Source organism: Leptopilina heterotoma, unplaced genomic scaffold (assembly GCF_015476425.1).
Source record: "Leptopilina heterotoma isolate Lh14 unplaced genomic scaffold, ASM1547642v1 Lhet_206, whole genome shotgun sequence".
Taxonomy (NCBI): Eukaryota; Metazoa; Arthropoda; class Insecta; order Hymenoptera; family Figitidae; genus Leptopilina; species Leptopilina heterotoma.
Window position 1 is genome coordinate 1,365,249 of NW_025110922.1, and position 9,697 is coordinate 1,374,945.

The following is a 9,697-nucleotide window of genomic DNA, read 5'->3' on the forward strand; positions in this document are numbered from 1 at the left end:
GATTGAATAAAATACTAAAAAATAAAATAGAAACAGAAATGCAGAATGTGTATTATTATATTTTATATTTATACAAATCTAGTTTTTTACGATTTAAGAGATGAGTAGGAAAAAAAAGGTAGTAATATAAAATAGTAATTTATTTTCCAGCGACGAATCAAAGAGACAAAATATGTATCTTTTTCAAAAAAAAAAAAAAAAAATTTCAAGGTTCCCACCGAAACCAGTTTTTTTTTGCCATATATTTATTTTAATTAGGAACACGAAGAAAAAAGAAAGTGAGTAATTATTTGAATCGACAAAATTGATATTCCAAAATGTTATGCTGCGAGATTTCCATTCACACGTGTAAACGAAAATAAAAGTTTGATTCTTCATTTTACTATAATATACACTATACAGGTTTTTTTTTATTCTCATCATTGTTTTAATGTTTCGATTAAAATGAGATAATACGGATTTATCACCTTCTTTATTTTTCTATTTGAAAAAATAAAAGACATATTTTAAAAATTGATTTCTTTACTCGAAATCAAAATGAGCTACAAAATGTATAATAAAGTGATAATTACTGCGTATATAACTTCCAAATATTTATTTTAGAATATTTTAATAATTTTATAATTAATTTATAATTATACGTATAATTTAAATTCTCTAAAAAAAATCTCAAAAATATTTTTGATAGATTCTCCTGAAATTTTGTAGACTTTGTTATGGTCATTCATATCTAATTTCAGACACAAGGATATCCTGAAATAGACATAAATTTCATTTTCTCATTTTAAAAAAAAAAATTCAAAAATTAATTTTTTAAGGAAACATTTTTTTATACTGTCAATTAAAATTTAAATATTGAAAAAAAACTTTTAATAATATTCTCGTTCAATTTTCAATTATCGTTAAAAATAATAAAATTCTCCTCCAAAATGTCATCAGTCGATTAAAAGATGATGGAAATAAAAAAAGAAATGCGTAAATATTTTCTATTTAAGCGTTTTTCAAAGAGCTCCCAAAAAAAAATGAGAAAACAAAAAGAAGATCATTAATTAATGTTCGATTTGTGACAATGCTCATTGAGATGATTCCTTTTTAAAGAGGCTATTTACCGAAACTACTATACTACTATTATTAGCGGAAGCGAAAGGTATTTTTTTTCAATAAAAATATCGCGCGCAAAAGAGAAGCGATTTATCGAGGAGAGGAGTTCTCTCGAACTCGAAAACTATTCTGAAATTTACGAGCTCTCACGGTGATCTGGTTCAGGATGGAAAGTATACGCGATCCTAATTCGGTGTTATGCTCCCCTTGCTCTGATTGTCGGGATTCTCTTTTCCATATCTTTAATAGCATTATAAACCATTTTTTTTTCTCCCTCCTCCTGCTCCTTCTACATTTTATTTTGTCGTTTACACTTTTCCTGAAAGTATCAAATTGATACTAAATTGTATCAATTTGATGCCGAAATGCATGGATCGAATAAAAAAATTATCTAAATTTTTGTATCAAATTAATACACTTCTTTATGGAATTTCCGTGGAGATTCCATGGAAATTCTTCCAGTTTTTTATTTAAAAAAAAAAATATTTTAACATTTCCAGGGTTGTCATAATAGGTCACGAAAATCAGGGAAAAGTCAGGAATTTTTATTAAAGTACTGGAAAAAATTGAACTTATATGAAATTACAAATGATTGCAGAAATTCAATTATTTACAAAAGTAATAAAATTCTTCGCGGAAATTCAATTATGCTCAAAAATTTTTGAAAACTCTCATTAAAATTTCAATTATCTTTATAAATAATAAAATTCTTCTCCAAAATTCAATTATTTTCAAAACTTTTAATAAAATTCTCGGCAAAATTTCAATTATTTTTAAAAATAATGAAATTTTTCTCAAAAATTCAATTATTGTCAAAAAATTTAATAAAATTCTGAGGAAAATTTCAATTATCCTTATAAATAATAAAATTCTTTTCAAAACTTTTAATAAAATTCTTGGTAAAATTTCAATTATCTTTATAAATAATAAAATTTTTCACCGAAATTCAATTCTTTTCAAAAATTTTAATAACATTCTCGTTAAAATTTCAATTATCGTTAAAAATTATAAAATTCTTCACAAAAATTCAATTCTTTTTAAAAAGTTTTAATAAAATTCTTGGTAAAATTTCAATTATCTTTATAAATAATAAAATTTTTCACCGAAATTCAATTCTTTTCAAAAATTTTAATAACATTCTCGATAAAATTTTAATTATGTTTATAAATAATAAAATTTTTCAACCGAAATTCAATTCTTTTCAAAAATTTCAATAAAATTCTTGGCAAAATTTCAATTATTTTCAAAAAAGTTTCTCAATTAAATCATTTTCAATATCTACTATTTTATAATAAAATTTTTCAAAACATTTCAATTATTTAAAAAAAGTAGGTACTGATAAAATTTAAAGCAAACATTACATTATTTTCAAAAATAATAAACTTTTTTTTACCAAGAATCAATTATTTTTATAAATAATAAAACTCATCATAGAATTTCAATTATTTTTAATATACAATTTTAATCGAACTCCACGAAAAATGTAATATTATTCTTAAAAGTTTTATTAAAATTCGTCGAAAAAATTGAATTATTTAAAAATTTATTGATAAAATTATGAATATGAGGAATTAATTTTGAAAAACATTCATTTATTCAATAAATTATTTATTTTTGTATTTAAATAATTGAATTCTCGTAGAATTTTCTAATAAAAATTTATTTAAAAATGAATTTCAGTTAAAATTTTACATAATAATTAAAAATTATTAAAAGCATTATAGCATGAGTTTTCAAAAATAATTGAATTTTGAATATTTTTGAAAATAATTACATTTTTCGAAGAATTTACATAAAATTGTATTAAAAATAATTGAAATAATGTGAAGAATTTTATTATTAAGGAAAATAAGTGAATTAATGTAAAGAATTTTTATTACATTTTTTTAAAAATAATTAAAGTCCTGTGAAGAATTTTATTATTTATGAAAATAGTTCAATTCTTGCAACGAATTTTTATAAAATTTTTTTTTAAATAATTTAAATCCTGTAAAGAATTGTATTATTTATGAAAATAATTCAATTCTTGAAACGCATTTTATTACATTTTTTTTAAATAATTGAATTCATTTAAAAAATTTTATTAAAATATATTTGATTCTGAAAATATTTGAATTTCAGCAAAGAATTTCATTATTTGTGAAATGTAATTGAATTCTTGCAAAATTTTTTTTAAAATAATTAAATTTTTTGAGAAATTTATTTAAAATTGTATTAAAAATAATTGAAATCATATGAAAAATTTTATTATTTATGGAAATAATTCAATTCATGTGAAAAATGCTTTTACTTGTAAAAATAGTTAAATTCTTGGGAAGGATTTTATTAAAATTTTTGTAAATAGTTTAATTTTTTTTTTGAAAAATTTGATGGCAATTTAAATATTATAAAACATGAAGATATCAATAACTCCGATTCTTCGACTCGGAGTGATCGATATCTTCATGTTTTATACTAATATTCTTATAATTTGTTGAATTTCATAAAGATTTGAATTTGAAATTTTTTAGGAATCTTAATTCCTATTAAATAATAATAATGATTAAATATTTATTTAAAAAAGAATTTATTGGTGTTTTGGAATAATTTTACATTTTAAAAAATTCTTAATTAAATGTAATAGAACAGTTTTTTTTGAGTATTTAATGATTTTTAGAGTGAATGAGAATATTCTTTAGGGTCGGGGAAAAATAGAAAATTTCGTCCGGAAATGAGGGAAAAGTGAAGGAAATTCTGTAAGTTTTTTATTTTAATATTATTTTAACATTTCTATTAAAATTAAAATCTAATAATAAGCTTTGTTGCAATTCTTTTGCAAAATGCGTATTTCATTCAAGTTTTGAAAAAAAATTACAACAAAGCTTATTATTAGACTCTAATCATAATAGAAGTGTTAAAATAATATTATATATAAAACTTGCAGAATTTCCACGGAATCTCCACGGAAATTCCATGGAACTTCCAGGGGGTACTTCCATGGAATTTTTCGACGTGGGGAAAAGTGTGTTATCTAAAATTTTACCAACAATATATTTTCGAAAATTTGTCAATATTTTTTATTATTTTATTTATTGAAAAATGAAGCTGAAACTGTCACACAGTTGCAGCTTTTTAAAAAAATATATAACTTTAAAATTTAATTTCCAAAATTAAGTAGGTAACTTTTTTCTTTTTAATAATGAAGCTGAAACTGTCAAGTTTTAGCTTCATTATTGATAAATATTTGGTTGACTTTTCCTAAGAAGATTTTTTGGATTAAATTTTTTTTGCAATTTGCGGCAAAGGACCACAATGGCACTCAAGTTCATGAACGTACAGGTACACACTGTTAATGAGCTGTGAGTTCAAAGACCTTCAGTGAAAGTCCATCAGAAACATATATGCACACCTGTTGTAATCCTGGATCCAATATTTATATGTATATATACCTATAGTCGATTGTGTGTGTCCTGACCTCTCCATTTAGTAATTTCACATTCTTATAATATTCTCTTCGGAAGATGAAGATATTGGGAAAAAAAAATTATAATAATATTAATTATTTCGATCTAAGGTATCACAGTAATTAAGGATGATGCTATTAAGTAAAATTACTTTGGTCGAAGCTATCATTATTTGAAATCAATGGTGAATTAGTCTCCTGTTACTAATCGCGTGTCAATTTCCAAGTAATTGAAGCTAGGTACTAGTCATTGAAGTTAATTTAGCCAAATTATACTTTCATTCAGGCTGCTGATGATCCAAATTTTTAAAATTTTAAGGTACTGTTCATTGTAGTTGATTTTGACACTGTTAACACTACTTGAAACTGTTTATTATATTTTTCATTCGTTAATTACTTTCGTCTAGTGTTAATTTTTGATAAGGTACCAAAACTACAATAATAACTATAAAATTATTATTTTAATAGCTAATTATCAATTAGCTAATAGTAATTTAGTTTTTAATTTAGTAATTTAGTAATTTAGTCCTTTAGTCTTTAATTGAATTATTAATAATAATCTATAGATTATATTATAGTTATTATATTATTATATTATTATTATATTATTATTATAGTTTGAATTTAAAGATTATAATCTTTAAATTCAAACTGTTGTCAACTTTTCATTAGAAAAAACTTCATATAATTTCTCTTTTTTGATAACAACTTCCAAGTTTTCATTAAAAAAAAAATAATAATAATCGACTTACGTTAAACTTGGCCAAATTCACCATAAACGAAGCTAAAATCAAAATTCTCCGACTATCAATATTTTTTCATTACTGTTGTACCTATTTTCTATTTAATAATTAATCTTTCCTCAATTCTTAATTTATTGCCGAAAGTGAAGAGTTATTTCAATTTCTTTCTTTTTTTCAAAATAAAAATTATAAATGTTCGAATCGAAGACTACATGATTGTATTTTATATATATATATATATATATATATGTATATATGTTTAAATGAAATAAAAATGCGGAGATGAATACTATAAATGTTTACTGCAGTTTTTGGGACGTGGCCTGGATTAAAAAGACGATGATCCAACACATTTATATATAAATATATTCGGGTGAATGAAAGTTTTTCTTGTTATAAAATTATACAGTCGTCAATAAATCAATTTAATATATAATTTTTAATGTGCGACAGTATAACCAATTTCCCTCTCTTATGGAAAGTTTGAAAGGCTTATTCTTTATATTTTCAAAATACAAATCACACACGCATTATTTGATTGATTGACTGAAAAAACTTTCTTTTTATATTATAATTATATGTACTATTTATTTCATTCAATGTAATATATAAAAATGATAAATTACTATATATACAAATCATGTACAGAAAACATGAGAAATTTCTTTCACTGAAAATTCTACACTTTATTGTACTTTATTTCCCTTTGATTTTTACAACAAAGAATGTGGGCGATTCTCTATAATTTTTTTATATATTTCTTAATAATTCTCTTATTTTCTTTTTTACTTTTCGCAAAAAAATATTTTTATTAGATAACATTAATGTTACTTATGTTCAAAGTGCTTGACACATAAGTGGAACAATCACAAAATCATAAAATAAATAACACATGATTATAAGTCTCTCTCTCTCTCTCTCTCTCTCTTTTTTACTTTGTGTCATAAACACATTGAAATTAAAGGAAAAGAAAAAAGAGAATTTTAATTACAATCGCTGACACTTAGCATTCTTTGCGTTGTGTGTAGTGAAAAAAACATTTACCCATATGTACGTAAATTATTTCTGAGATTTTTGAAAAAAAAATATTGACAACGTTTTCAACAATCACACACAATAGAGAAGGTGTTTTAACGCTTTTGCCATTGTCCTACTTTGATAACTATATTTATTTTTGCTTAAAACGCAATAATGTATTATATGAGGTTTGAACTTGAAATTTATTTTCTCAGATGTTTTTATCATGAAACATGAAAAAATTGTTTGGATTAGTATTTTTTGTTATTAATTTTCAAGAGAGAAAAATTCTCTAGTCAATAAACAATAAATTTGGTAAATAATTCGCTAGTTTACTAGTTTTTAGAATTATTAAATTATAAAAAATTCATAAAAACTTAGTTATAATATATAATTATTAAACATTAAAAGATTAAAAAAATTATTTTTAAATCCTAAATTAAAATTTCTTTGTTATAACTTACAAGCTTTATTGTTATCGAAATTTGCTCAAACAAACCAAATTTTGATTAAACTAATTTATAATTTATATTTAATGAATTCGAGTAAAATGTGCAATTATTAAAGTGAATTTAATTGCGTTAATCAGATAATTAAAGGTAATGCTGGCTTCAGCTAATAAATGAAAATTCTATTAATTTTAATGAATCTAAATTGAGGCTACAACTATTAACTTCCACTAAAATTATTTTAAAATCTTGTTAACTTCAATGAATATTGATTGAAGATACTATCAACTTCGATTAAGGCTAGTTAAAAACTACTAATTAACATTCAAACGATTTTTACATTTTTAAATAATTATTAACTGAAGTTACTTCTAGAATTTTTAACATTAATTGAAAATTTTAACTTTTGGTTTATTTTCTAATTTCTAATAAAAATTTACAATTAAGTGTCAACAATTGTAAAAATTTGCAAAATTAACGTCAGTTAATTAGTAGTTTGAATAATAATTGATTCAACAATAGCTTCAATTTTTGGTATTAATTATTAATAGTTAACTTTCAATTTTGATTGAACTTTGATTAAAAATTAACTTTTAAAAAATTGTTATAGCTTCAAATAAAAATTAACAATAGTTTTATTCAGTTAAAGAGTAAATTATTATTAGCTTTAACAAATGGTGTTTGTTTACAATTAAATTTTACGAATTTTCGATTAATCGGAAATTCTGAAATTAAATATAAATTAGAAAATATGAAAAATACAAATAATTTTTAATAAAATTCAATTATTAAGCTTTTCAAAAAAAATTGAATCGACAGGAGTTTTAGTTAAAAGTATAAAAGATTCAAAATTTTAAAGATTTTAGATAAAAACCATCTCAAAATTCAACTATTTCTAAAAAGCTTTGCTATAATGCTTTTAATATTCAATTATTATCTCAGAATTTTCACTGAAATTCATTGTTAAATCAATTTTTATTAGAAAATTCTACGAGAATTCAATTATTTAATTACAAAAATAAATAATTTATTGAATAAATAAATGTTTCTTAGAATTGAATTTACATAAAGAATTTTATTGACAAATGTTTAAATAATTGAATTCTTTCGACGAATATTAATAAAATTGGATTAAAAATAAATAAAATTCTGCAATTAGTTTTATTATTTATTAAAATAATTGAATCCCTGTAAAAATTGTATTATTTTTTTATGAAAATAATTGAACTCTTGTGAAATTTTTATTATTTATAAAAATAATTACTTATTAAAAGTTTGCGTAAAATTTTATTAAAAATTGGTCTTAAATAATTGAATTCCTTTGTAAAATTTTATTAAAATAGTAAATATTAAAATTCATTAAATTGAGGAAAATTTATAAAAATAATTGAAATTTTGCCAAGAATTTTATTAAAATTTTTGAAAATAATTGAATTTTAGAACAGAATTTTATTATTTATAAAGATAATTGAAATTTTTTAAAGAATTTTATTACAGTTTTTGAAAATAATTGAATTTCGGAAAAGAATTTCATTATTTTTAAAAATAATTGAAATTTTGACAAGAATTTTATTAAGAGTTTTGAAAATAATTGAATTTCGGAGAAGAATTTTATTATTTTAAAAAATAATTGAAATTTTGCTAAGAATTTAATTAGAGTTTTTGAAAATAATATAATTTCGGAGAGGAATTTTATTATTTTAAAAAATAATTGAAATTTTGACGAGAATTTTATTAAAAGTTTTGAAAAGAATTTAATTTCGGAGAAGAATTTTATTATTTTTAAAAATAATTAAAATTTTGACGAGAGTTTTATTTAAAGTTCTAAAAACAATTGAATTTTGGTGAAAAATTTTATTATTTTAAAAAATAATTGAAATTTTAACGAGAATTTTATTAAAATTTTTGAAAAGAATTGAATTTCAGTGAAAAATTTTATTATTTATAAAAATAATTTGCCTAGAATTTTATTAGTTTTTGAAAATAATTGAATTTCGGCGGAGAATTTTATCATTTTTAACGATAATTGAAAGTTGGACGAGAATGTTATTAAAAGTTATAAATAGAATTGAATTTCGGTAAAGAATTTGATTATTTATAAAGATAATTGAAATTTTGCCAATAATTTTATTAAAATTTTTTTAAATAATTGATTTTTGGAGAAGAAATTTATTATTTTTAACGATAATTGAAATTTTGACGAGAATTTTATTAAAATATTTGAAAAGAATTGAATTTCAGTGCAAAATTTTATTATTTATAAAAATAATTGAAATTTTGCGTAGAATGTTATTAAAATTTTCTTACCTAAATAGTGAAATTCTTTTGGAAAATTTTTATTAAAATAGATATTGAATTCAGGAAAATCTTTGAAATCAATTGAAATTTTGATAAGAATTTTATTAAAATTTTTAAAAGTAATTTAATTTTGAAGAAGAATTTTATTATTTTTAAAGATAATTGAAATTTTGGCGAAAATTTTATTAAAATTTTTGATTATATTTTAATTTAGAAGAAGAATTTTATTATTTATGAAAATAATTAAATGTTTGCGAAGAATTATAATAAAATTTTTTTTAAATAATTTAATTCTTGTGGAAAGTTTTATTAAAATATTAGATATTGAAAATTCATCGAATTGAAGAAAACTTTTGAAAATAATTGAAACTTTGCCAAGAATTTTATTAACATTGTTGAAAATATTTGAATTTCTTTCCTTAGAATTTTATTATTTTTTAATATTACTATTTCATTAATTGACATTTTATTATAGATACAAAATTAGTAATTTTCAATAACTAATTTCCAATTTCGAGAGTATACACAACAATACCAAGCAATACAACAATTGAAAGTAAAAATCCAATTTCCAATGAAGATGAATATAAAGCGAACAAGACGAGAGATGACCAATATAAAGAAAAATATCATTCATGAAAAATCCA